Source organism: Martes martes (assembly GCF_963455335.1).
Source record: "Martes martes genome assembly, chromosome: 5".
Classification (NCBI taxonomy): domain Eukaryota; kingdom Metazoa; phylum Chordata; class Mammalia; order Carnivora; family Mustelidae; genus Martes; species Martes martes.
In genome coordinates this window covers 75306368-75319572 of record NC_137892.1, presented here as the reverse complement: position 1 = coordinate 75319572, position 13205 = coordinate 75306368, and the positions used below count along the sequence as shown (strand labels likewise).

The 13205-nt window shown below is 39.1% G+C and overlaps 1 protein-coding gene across 1 annotated transcript in view; it reads left to right on the top strand.

The window, feature by feature from the left end:
* Positions 1 to 7664: 7664 nt before the first annotated feature.
* Positions 7665 to 13205, top strand: part of IPO11 (importin 11) — a 208004-nt gene continuing 202463 nt past the window's right edge. The window contains exon 1 of the mRNA XM_080805105.1: positions 7665 to 7839. The gene's annotated coding sequence lies outside the window, so the exon portion shown is untranslated. The remainder of the gene's footprint in view (positions 7840 to 13205) is intronic.

Below are 13205 nucleotides of genomic sequence, written 5' to 3'. Positions count from 1 at the left end.
TCTACACTCTGAGAAAAGCAAGATGGAACTTATGTTCTGGTGGGGAAAAAAAAACACATTATGGCAGGTGGTGATGAGTGTGCAGGGAAAAGTAAAGCAGAGGAGATAGAGATCAACAGGATGGGGGGTGGCTGTTTTATATAGCATGGTCTGGCAAGGCTGTTATTTCCATGAGGATACAAGTCTAGAAGTCTCATACCCTGGCAGTTTCTGCTGTAACTAACCACAGTAAGTGAGGAAAGTATGAAGGTAGGAGACATTGTGAATGGAAGAAGTACAATGGTACAATAGCAGGAAAGAGGGGTGAAATTATTGTTGGGAGAATTCATATGGACAGGCCAGGGAGAGCTTGAAACTTTGGAGTGGGGAGATAATTCTACTAGCTGGGGGGAAAAAAGGTTTAACATTAAACTTCTAGGTGAATCTGTGTCCTAGACAGAATCGCTCTTTTCATAGTTCAGGGTACTACTGCAAAATGTAAGTCTCCTTTGCTTTTGCTAAAGAGTGAATAGAGTAGATAACAAGGATGGAAAACCAAATGATAATCAAATGATATTTTCTTAGGAGTAAAAAGCCAAGACCCTCCTAGAGGAGACCACATGTTTTAAGGCACAGAAAACTAAATGACTAAGGTGAGTATGTACATTTAGCTTACCTAGAATCTAAACTGATGTTTTTCTATATGTGAATCTTGGACCACCTGTATCAGAAACAGTGCGGCACATGTTACAGCTGAATTGTATCCTCCCAAAATTCATCTGTTAAAAGCCCTAACCTCATGTACCTCACAATGTGTATTTGGAGTTAGGACCTTTAAAGAGATGATTAAGCAGAATGTGATCACTAGGGTGGGCCCTAATCCAACAACTGGTATCCCTATAAAAGGAGGACATTTGTATACACAAACAGCAGGGGTGTGTGTGTGCACAGAGAAGCCCTTATGGGGATCCAGGGAGATGGCCATCAACAAGCCAAGGAGAGAGGCTTGAGGAGAAATCAACCATGCTGACACCTTGATCTTCAGTTTCTAGCCTCTAGAACTGTGAGAAAATACATTTCTATTCTTTAAGCCATCCAGTCTGTGGTATTTGATATGGCAGCCCAAGCAAACTAATAAAGCACATAATGAAAATTCACATGTCTAAGCTCCACCCTGAACATTCTGGATCAGAGTAAGATTGGGCCCTGGCAAATGCATTTTTAACAAACCCTCTAGGAAATTCTGGTGTGTACCACAGGTAAAGATTTTTTACTTTCTGCACTAAAATAAAGTAGATTGAGGAAATTCTATAGAAATAAAAGAACATGGGGAGGGCTACTGTCATTAGTATGGGAGACTTGTTCTTATAATTGGGATCCTTTATTATTTTGCCCATATTCACCGATTTTTTTTTTCTGTTAGTGTCAAGGCAGCATTCAGAAGTGAGATAATGTTGGGTGCACCGTAGATCCATAAGTCCTAGAAAATTGTGTGACGCTGGGTTATGAGCTGCATTAAAGACAGGAGCATTGGGAATTTATGCTGGAATGTATTTAAATTATCTTTGCAGCCACAAATGGCTTTGAATTATAATAAATAATTTTATGCTTCTCTGGTTCATGTTTATCTCCTTTGTTAAAGAAAAATAATCATTTTTCCATTTGGATGTACACAGTGGATTCTTTGCCATTCCTATATTTTTTGTTTTTAATATAATGTAACTTGAAAAAGAATTATAATAGCATTTGCTTTGGTAGAAGAAGAGGCTCACTTAAATTCACAGCATGCTTAAAATGATAACTTTTTATATGTGCCAGGAAATATAATAAAGAATAACAATAAAATGTTGTAAGCATTTTCTTGTATAAAATATAGTTCCTTAAAAAAAACACATTTTATTTATTTATTTGACAGGGAGAGAGAGCACAAGCAGGGGGAGCAGCAGGCAGAGGGAGAGGGAGAAGCAGGGTCCTTGCTGAGCAAAGAGCCTGACGAGGGGCTCAATCCCAGGACCCTTGGATCATGACCTGAGCCTAAGGCAGACCTTAACCCACTGAGCCACCCAGGCATCCTAAAATATAATTCTTTAAAGACTTTTTTAATGTATTGAAAAGTCATAAAAATATCGAGAATGTTTGAATTTCACTCTTTTAACATAGATTTACTAACAGAAATACTGTGTACTTTTGAAAAACGAATATGATTCAATTGGGCAAGGTAAAATAAAATCAAATTGAAATCTAATTAATAACTAATTTGGTTAGAACAATGGAGCGTTATTATGATTGTCCTGATATCCAAATCTAAGTGGTAAATTGAAATTCTACCTTACAAAATCAGACAATTTCTTAGAGTACCTTGTCTTAATTTCTATCTGCTGTCTAAATCTTAACAGAAGAAGATGATGACATTTGACTGAAAGAAGTTGTATACCTTGAATACTTTGGGCAAGATTCCTCTATAAACATGTTCTAATTTCTTTTCAGATCATTATAAATGGTATCTTAACAAATTCAATAAAAAATAAATAATTATTGTACTAAGTTCTAATTGTGAACCTATAATCGCCTATTTTACATTTTAATGCCCACATTTACAAATATTATATTTTTTATATTATGTTTTATGGGCGTTGAAGTACTTTTCACACTATTTGATTTTCAGTGAGACCCTGGGAAGTTTGTTAGGGCAAATATGATTACCTTGTTTTATATAGGAAGAAACTGAGTCTCACTGAGATTAAAGGTACTTGCTCATGGTCTTTCAGGTAATAAGCAGCAGAGGTGGGAAAGGAAGCCTGTGCCAGCCAGTCCCACTACAGGACACCTGCCTGTTATCTGTGAGCTCTGTTAGTCTCTAGTTCCAGTTGAATGTGGGCATTATAGTCAATTGCTCTCATCACTGGTGGGATGGCTGGGAAGTAAAGTATACTACCTGGGTCATTCTAATAGAATATAAATCAATTTTACTTTTCTTTTTTTTACGATTTTAAAATTTATTTCAGAGAGAGCAAATGAGTGAGAGTGAGTGCACAGAGGGAGAGGGAGAAGCAGACTCCTTGCTGATCAGAGAGCCCAACTTGGACCTTCATCCCAGGACCCCAGGACCATGACTTAAGCTGAAGGCAGACGCTTAATAGAGTGAGCCACCCAGGCGCCCCAAATCAATTTTACCTTTTAATAACAATCTGATATGTTTCATTATAAACAACATACACTGTAAACAAAATAACGAAACCAAAAATCTAACTTGCAGAAATCTTGGAAAATACAGAAACTAGGAAGAAGATGAAAAATTTACCTGTAATTACTCTATGCTGGGATAACCTTTATGAACACTTTGACATACACTGTTTTCTTCTATTGTTTTAGCAACACATATTTTTACATAATTGAAGTCATACAATTTACTGTTATTTTTCATAAAACACAGTGACATGAAAAGCACTTTCCCAAGTTGTTATACATTTGTGATTATTAATATTGAAAGCTTCTGCAGAAGGTTTTGTCTTGTGAATGCAAAAGAGTTTACTAAATTATTCTCATACCATTGTAAAAGCAGAGCCATACACACTTTAGTGCATAGGTAAGAAATATTTTCTATCCTTTATTTTCCTAGTATAGATTTCTAAGAATGAAATTATTTAGTCAAACTGTATGGACATTTAATATCTGGGTATGTATGATCAAATTATTTTCTAAAACAGTTGAATCAATTTTAAAAAAAAAAGATTTTATTTATTTATTTGACAGACAGAGATCATAGGTAGGCAGAGAGGCAAGCAGAGAGAGAGGAAGGGAAGCAGGCTCCCTGCTGAGCAGAGACCCTGGGATCATGACCTGAGCCGAAGGCAGAGGCTTTAACCCACTGAGCCATCCAGGTGCCCCCAGTTAATCAATTTTTATTCTTACCAGTAGAAAATGAAAAAATGTTCATTTCACTGTAAAAAAAAGATAGGTAGAGGATATTCTTTTTTTTTTTTTTAAGATTTTATTTATTTATTTTACAGGCAGAAATCATAAGTAGGTAGAGAGGCAGGCAGTGCTCAGTCAGGGAGCCTGATGTGGGGCTCAATCCCAGGACCTGGAGATTATGACCTGAGCCAAAGGCAGAGGCTTAACCCACTGAGCCACATAGGCGCCCTGGTAGAGGATATTCTTATATTCCCTCTTCCAAACTGGAAATCGTTTTATTATTGTCTTTGTTAAACTAATACTTAGACATTGTAAAAAAGTTTAGATAATAGAAAAGATTTTGGAAAATGAAACCCACCCCTCAGAATTAGCTTCCATTAATGTACTGATAGTTTCTAAGACTTTTTGGATATATTAGACTCTTCTTTTTTTATCTAACTACATATGAAGGACATCTTTTAATGTTGATAAATATAAGTCTCCATCACCATTTTTAATAAGTGGATAGTGTTCTATGATTCTATTTATATAATAGATCCTTATTGAAAGACATTTGTATTTCAGGTTTTTAAAAAATAGTGACTGAAACAATCTGCTACAAATTGTATTACCAAGGGCAGATCAATTAGTTTCTCAAAGACCTATTTTCCTAACTTGGTAAGCATCAGATGAGTTAATCGATTGGCATCTGATGAGAGCTCTTTTATAATGTAGAGTTGCCCAAGACCCAGTATTACACAAGTTGCAATATACAAATATTAAGTGAAATGTAGCAAATTAGAAAGCCTGTGACTTTGGAACACCAGTTAGTTTTCGCTTGCTGCTGGAAAGAAGTATCACAAACTAGTTTAAAAACAGCATGAATTTGGGGCACCTGGGTGGCTCCATGGGTTAAAGCCTCTGCCTTTGGCTCAGGTCATGATCCCAGGGTCCTGGGATCAAGCCCCGCATCAGGCTCTCTGCTCAGCAGGGAGCCTGCTTCCTCCTCTCTCTCTGCCTGCCTCTCTGCCTACTTGTGATCTCTGTCTGTCAAAAAAATAAAAAATAAAATCTTTAAAAAAAAAAGCATGAATTTATTATCTTAGAATTCTGAAGGTAAGGAATCTAAAATTCTCTGCAGGACTGAGTTTCTTCCAGAATTTAGGAGAGAGTCTGACTTTCCAGCTTCTCTAGGCTGCCTGCATTCCTTTACTCATGGCTTCATATCGCTGCAACCTCTACTTCCATCGTCACATTTCTCTCTTACACTTCTGCCTCCCTCCATCTTAGAAAACGGCCTTGTGACTACATTGAGCCCCCAGGATAATCCAGAGTAATATTCCTATCTCAAAATACTTAATGTAGCCATATCTGCAAAGTCCCTTTTGCTATGAAAAATAATATATTCACAAGTTTTAGAGATTAGGATGTGGATCTGTTTTATCCTATCAACTACAAAGCATGTATCTAAATTTGAGTCCGTGTTCCTCCACGTAAGAATTTGAACGTGGACAAATGATGAATTCCTATGAACATTATCCAGTCTGTAAAATGAGGAAAAGAATACTCTCCATATAGGATGGGATGAAAATTAATGAATTATATGAAATGTCTACAGCTCAATGCTAGACACTTTAAAGAATTGGCATATAAGAAATATTAGGTGTAGTTGTCATAATATAATTATTGAGGCAAAATGATTGCATAGTTATTAAACTTACTTTCATCTTGGAAACTACTTGAGATTGAGGGGTGAGGGAAGCCAGTGTTTCTTTATCATTTGCTTCATCAACTTTCTGCTTTCTTTTCAGTTCTCAACTGTTTAGAGGGGAAAACACTGAATTTATATTTATATTTCAAATATATTCTGAATGGGCCCAATGATAATTTAAATATTTGTCGTTTTCTTTAAAGAACCTTGAGAATGTAAGAATATAGCAATAAATGCAGCATTATGAGATATTTATGTAGCTGTACCTATCTGTCTTGTATAAATTATATGACTAGGTATTCATCATAACTAAAGATAGGGACCTCCAAGTGCATCTCATTGGGGGTCTTGGAATTGTAGGTAAAATTTGCATGTGTGCATTTTTCTAAGTTATAGCTTTTATTAGATTTCCAAAAGATCCATTTTCCCAAATAGAAAAGTTCTATTCTTCTAAATCAATTTTTTCATTATAATTCAAATTACGTTATATATGTATGTATATGTATACACGTGTACACACACGCACACATATTGCATATTCCTATTTGACTTTTACTCAATGTGTGATCTGTGGACCAAGAGTATTGGAATTAACTGGAAACTCATTAGAATTGAAGACTCTCTGGTCTCACCTCAGACCAGCGGAATCATCATCTGTGTTTTAACAAGATCCCATGTGATTCTGTGAACATTTAAAACCTGACAAGTATTGGGGCCCCTGGGTGGCTCAGTTGTTAAGTGTCTGCCTTCCGCTCAGGTCATGATCCCAGGGTTCTGGGATCGAGCCGCACATGGGGCTCTCTGCTGGGTGGGAAACCTGCTTCTCCCTCTCCTGCTTCCCCTGCTTGTGTTCCCTCTCTCCCTGTCTCTCTCTCTGTCTCTCTGAGTCAAATAAATAAAATCTTAAAAAAACAAACAAACCCTGACAAGTATTACCTTTCAGTAAAATCAGAAGATACAGTCAGGCTAAGTAAAGAAATAAATTAATGAAACATGCCCAAGATACCATTCAACTAGTGACATACCTTGTTAACATTTTGGCATATATTTGTTTCCAAAAATCGGACCATATTGAACGTATTGTTTTGTAACCCACTCATCCAATGCATTATGAATGTGTTAACATGCCAACATAACTTCTAGAGGCCAATTTGTAATTTATTGTATATGCATATGTTATGATGAGGCATTCCTTTTTTTGGTGATTATTTAAATAACTTCTTATATTTTTGCTTTTAGAACAGCCATTGTGTGATAAATACTCTTGTATTTATTGTAGGCTTTATGGTTGCCTGGTTCAAATCCTACGAATGCCCCTTACTAGCTGTGTTACCTTAGACAGATTAATTGACTTCTCTATGCTTCAGTTTCTTCATCTATAAAATGGTGGTAATAAAAAGCACCTCATAGATTGTCTTGAGGATCTGTATAAATACATGATTCATGAAAAGATCTTAGAATTGTATCTGGCACATTCTAAATGTTCAATAAATGTTAATTATTTTTATTATTCTTTATGAACCCTCAACCATATCTTTACAACTTCTCCTTCTAGAGAAAACTTAAGTTATTAAGCTAGCTAGTAGTAGAGGCAGGCAGAAGTGGAATTTTCCTTTTTAATCTTTTCATTCTTGCTATAGTTCTGGAGTAGAGCGCCCAGCAAATGTAGGACTTAAAAAAAAGTCAAAAATAAATTTTCGCGAGACGGTAGACCAGTGAGAGAGTAAGATGATTTTAATAGCTCTCCTCAGCTGAGACGGACCCGTAAAACAATACAGTTTAGAACAGGTATCCGGAAATGGGAAGAGAAAACGGTTCTGATTCAAACAAGCTTCAAGCAACCCAGGACACAACCGATGCTTCTGGTAGTTGGGTTATGCAGTTAACGTTCCCATGGTTACAGATCTGGCCGACTCCTAGCTCCCGGCTCTCTACCGCGCAAGCGCAGACAGCTGAGTTTTAGCCCCCCGGCGCCTTCAGTTTCGAAGGGGAAGCCCCTCCCTCTTCTCCTGCCGTCCTCCTATCGTCTTCTCACTTTGCCTCTTCCACGCGTTGTGGGTGTCTGTGACGCAGTATTAGCGCGTCCGCGTCGTTTGAAGCTGCGACGCTGAACATGGCGCTTTCCTAGAAGCCGCTTTCGGCATCAGTAGGCGGCGGCGTGTAGATTGGAAGCGTGGGGCGCGGGACCAACCGACTTCGCTTCGTGTTGGATAGTGGAAGCGGGAGAGCCGGGCTATTCCGGACCGAACCAAACGGTGAGGCCTGAGAGCCACAGAGCGCGCGAGTGGAAGGGAGATGTGGGTTGGGCAGCGGAGACCCGAGAGGCGAGGGAGGAACGTGGGGCAATCCGCAGACGAGGGATAGCAGTAACGCGGTGCGGGCGGCCTGCAGGCTTGACTCTGCGTAACCCTAGGAACCATTAGGAGCTTGGGGCTGGCCAAGTCAGCCCTGGGATAGGGGGAGTATTGGTCGGGGAGGAATCGGGGTGCAGGGAGACAGGGACTGGGTGCCAAGATGAGAAGAGCATAGGGTGCCCATTGTGGCTGCGGTTGCTGGCCAGGGTGGTGCATTTGCCCTTGGGGAATAGGTGGTGCAAATTTTGAGAGAACGTGGACATCTTTAGTATAAAACTAATGTATATTGTTATTGCACATTCTACATTGATGCTAATAGCGATACTGTGAAAGCTTTAATTAAACGTTAGACCCTTCCTTGCCTTTAATGAACAGGTGAAGGAAGTTACACATTTTCAGAGGGGAGCCGCTTGCTGAGGTATGGCCGCCAATGCTCAAGCCCAGCGACTTCTGCAGCTTTATATTGGGGGTATTTGTGATTCAGCAAAACTATTTTGAGGCCCATTGCAGTTGTCATTCTTATTTATTCTTTTGTTACATAGCGGGGAATGAGGAAAGTATTGTTTGGAAGTGACTTGACTAAATTAATTTAGGTAGAAGTGGCAAATTGCCTGCGGGTGCCAAGATTGCAATTGACGTACCTCCTCCCCACCCCAATATAAGCGAGCTCAGTTGTAGGGAGGTGTAGTGCCTTTGAGAATTGGATATTCTTCACAAGAGGGTAAGAGCATTTTACAGCCATATTTTTTTTTCTTGGGTAGGGAGTTCACTCCATTTTAACGTTATTTTAAGCTTCTCTTTTCAGTTTAGAGGCTTCAGGTTAAGGGGAGAGTGACTATAAGGCTTCCATTGCATGACACCTTTTCTTTTATCTTTGCTCTCTGAAGTTGCTTTGAGATTAGAATGAAAATCCTTGTTGGTTGTGAATGGATTGTGGAATTTTTTCCTCCTGTAACCTAGTATAGGGAATAGTAGAAATGGTTTAATTATAGCAATAGTTTGTGGCCGTATATTAAAGCCCTCGGTCAGCTGGGCTGTCTCTGTCCTAGTTAGATTTCCTAGAGCAGAAGAAAATTCTCATCACGAATGAATTCAGTCGTGGCAATAGGATTGGAGGTTCTAAACAAATATATGAAGATTATTTGGTAATTTGTATAAAAGTATTTAAATTTTGTGCCATTGACAAAGTTTACATTCAGTATCAAAGCATAATGCAAAAGAATCCTTGCAGGCATGTGGCAGTTAAAATATACTAAAGACTTTTGTAGAGCTAAATATGTTTTTGTAGATATGAAAATATTTATGTTTTGGGAAAGGTAATATGATTAGATGGATTTTGACCTTTGTGTTGTATGTATGTTCATATATATTTGTGTTTGTATTTATATTTATTGTAGTCCTTGAAGTATAGTTGACGTACAATGTTATATTAGTTTCAGGTGTATAACACGGTGATTTGACAATTCTGTACACTATACTGTGCTCACCATGATAAGTGTCATTACTATCTGTCACCATGCAGTGTTGTTACAGTATTAGTGACCATATTTCCTGTGTTGTACTTTTCACCCTGTGACTTATTTATTTTATAACTGTAGGTTTGCACCCTTTAATCCCTTTCACCCATTTCTGTGCATTGGTATTTAATCTTGCTTCTTTTAATATGATGTTATTGATTCCAGTATTATTCATTTCTGTCTTTTCCTATCTGCACCAAATGAGGACTATCATCAAGTTAATTTCAGAGTGTTTTAGGGAATGGCAAGACATACTGAGTGCAGGTGTGAGTCTGGAGCGACGTTGTTTAGTTTTTTTAATATCAGGCTGATTACAGATAAGCCCAAAATTACACGCTTTGCAGAGCTTTTGCTGGATCTGCACCCTTGCTACTCAAAACGTGGTGCATGGCATCACCTCAGCGTTTGTTCAGAATGCGGAAGCTCAGGCTTAACCCCAAGCCTAATGAACCAGAACCTGCATTTAACAAGCTCTCCTGATGATGAAAATTTATATTAAAGCTTGAGACATACTACTTTGGTTGAAATAATTTGGAAGACTGAGGTCATGCATACACTTGCATAAAAATCACAGCATTTATTTTGATTGGAGGCAGTCTTTTGCTGATTATCAAGTCTGATTCATTTGGTTGAAGAAACTGAGACCCAGCAATGGTAAGTGACTTGCATCAGGTCACATAATTAAATTCATAACCCAGGTTCTGACTTATACCAGTGCTTTTGTTTTGCTAGTTACTCCTTTAATAAAATGGAACTAAAGTATTCATTGAATGAGAGTTGGGTATTCATTCCACAACAAACATTTATCGAGTAATGGACAAGCAGCCCAATAATTCTGTGTGTTGCTAGTAGCTGCTCTTTCCGATAGTGGTTATGAACCCACCACCTTCCCCCCTTACTCTTTTGTGGATGAGGTCACTTCTTCACAGAGGAAATGAAATACATTGGTGGGAAACAATTGTTTTTTGTCCTCTTTCACCTTTAAACAGGTCAGCTTCTGTCTGTTCATCTCTCGTTGTGCTCTGAGTTTTTTCTCCTCAGGGACAATGTTTCCTTGATGTATTGTATTAGTTTTTTTAGGGCTCCTGTGAGAGGATACCACAGACTGGGTGGCCTAAGCAATGCAAAATTATTTTCTCACAGTTCTGGACACTAGAGGTCCAAGATCTGGATTCCAGAAGGAGTGATTTCCTCTGAGGCTTTTCTCTTTGACTTACAGATGCACCTTTGTGCACGAGAATCTCTGGTGTCTCTTTTTTTTTTCTTTTTAAAGATTTTATTTATTTATTATAGAGAGATAGCTAGAGAGAGGGAACACAAACACAGGGGAGCTGGAGAGAGAGAAGCAGGCTCCTCATTGAGCAGGGAGCCTGGTATGGGGTTCGATCCCAGAACGCTGGGATCATGACCTGAGCTGAAGGCAGACACTTAACGGCTGACCCACCCAGGCGCCCCTGGTGTCTCTCTTTCTTATTAGAATACCACGTTGTTGGATTAGGCCCCACTCTGATGACCTCATTTTTTTTTTTTTTAAAGATTTTATTTATTTATTTCACAGAGAGAGACGGAACTGAAGCAGGGGGAGTGGGAGAGGGAGAAGCAGGCTTCCCCCGGAGCAGGAGGCCCGATTCAGGGCTCCATCCCAGGACCCTGGGATCAATGACCTGAGCCGAAGGCAGATGCTTAACGACTGAGCCACCCAGGAGCACCCCTGATGACCTCATTTTAACTTAATCACCTCTTCAAAAATCTTACCTCCAATACTGAGGGTTCTGGGGCTTTGGGCTCCAATGTGTGAATTTTGGGGGAATGCATTTCAGTCCATAACACTTGGTTACTCCCTTGTTACTCTCAGCTAACTCTAACTTATTAAGATTTAAACACATCTATCTTAAATACACTCTCTTCACTCTAGATTCCTCTTTCTTTTCATCTCTATTTCCTTTGAGTGTCTGGAACATTGATCTCTTTGTTGTGAAGTCTAGTAGAATCTTTTCCATCATTTGACATTTTGAATAGTTGTCCTCTTTGAAATTCTGTTATGCTTCTGTGACCCTGTGGGTTCCTTATTTTCCTCTTGTGTCTTGGTCAGTCTTTCCTTGGTGTATTTTTTTCTCTCTCATACTTCAGATCCTCCTTTCACACTGAGGCACGGTCTTCTGCTCTCTTGCCTCTGCATGCTCTTGAAGGGTCTTATCTCTGGTGACAGCAACCACAGTCTTTATTTTTAGATTAACAAATCTCTCTCTCTAGCACAGATTACTCTTCAACTCTGATACATTGTGGTTGTCTTAAGATACCTTAAGTTCAACTCAAAAATTGCTTTTCTCACTTCTTCTCAAGTTACTTCTCTTCCTTCTGTGATCATTGTCCTTCATTTGGAGATGCCCCAAGTCTTAACTTTTCCCTCTTATTACCCTTGAATGTTACCTACCCCCCAAACTTCTAATCTTTTACTAAATCTTGTTCTACATCTTTCATCCATTTTTCCCTGCAGCAACCACCTTGGTTCAGACTATCATTATGAGGACTTTTGTGTAAACACTCCAAGTAATTTCCTTTCTCCTAAGAGTGGCTATCAATCCCCCTTCCTTTTTTTTAATAGGCAGATTGTACTGTTTTTCTGCAGTCTTTCTACGCAGGCTTTCAGATTGAAATCCAAACTACCAAATTTAGGAAATACAGACCTTAGTGATTTGGACCTTGCTTGCTCCTTTCCCTTCCCTTTTTTTTCTTTTTCTTTCTCTCTCTTTCTTTCTTTCGATTTTATTTATTTATTTGACAGAGACAGAGAGAGCATAAGCAGGGGGAGCGGCAGAGGGAGAGGGAGAAGCAGATTCCCCACTGAGCAGAGAGCCCAGCATGGTACTCAATTCTAGGACCCTGGGATAATGACCTGAGCCGAAGGTAGACGCTTAACCAACCGAGGCACCCAGCCCCTGCTTTTTGCTTTCTTCTGCTGTTTTCTGCCTCACATTATTCTGTCATGCTGAACTATTTTCAATTCTTCAGGAGTGTTAGAATGTTTTTTATTTATTTTATTTTATTTTTTAAAAAAGATTTTATTTATTTGACAGACAGAGATCACAAGTAGGCAGAGAGGCAGGCAGGGGGTTGAGGGGAAGCAGGCTCCCTGCTGAGCAGAGAGCCAGATGCGGAGCCTGGTGTGGAACTCGATCCCAGAACCCTGAGATCATGACCTGAGCCGAAGGCAGAGACTTAACCCACTGAGCCACCCAGGTGCTCCATATTTTTAAAAATTGAGACATGAATATGGTATGTGTCTTCTGCCTAGAATGTACCCATTGTCTTTTTGACAAACACTCATAACATAATCATTTGGATAACTCCTGTTCTACTTTCATGACCCAGCATAAACGCTGTCTTATTCCCCTTTCCTGTCCACCAAGCTTTAACCAGCCTGCTTACACTGAGTTAGGTCTTCCACTTTAAGTTCTTCCAAAAAAGCTTTGTTGTCTTTTCCTCTTCAGAGTTGAATGCCAAGATTCTTTTGGTTTGTTTTGTGTGACCTAATCTAAGCCATGTATTAAGCTGTCTTCTGCTATAACCAAAGGGATGGAAGATCAGTATAGTGGTCATCATTTGTTAGAAGTAAGGAAGGTGAGTTTAAGTTTCCATTTACTTTTCTGGTCCCTGTGCAGAGTCATGGTCCAGACCAGGGCTGTGGTCCCCCACTGGATAGTGGTCTGCGTTCTGTTTTTTCATCTTCATAGCCAGTCAGTCAGAAGT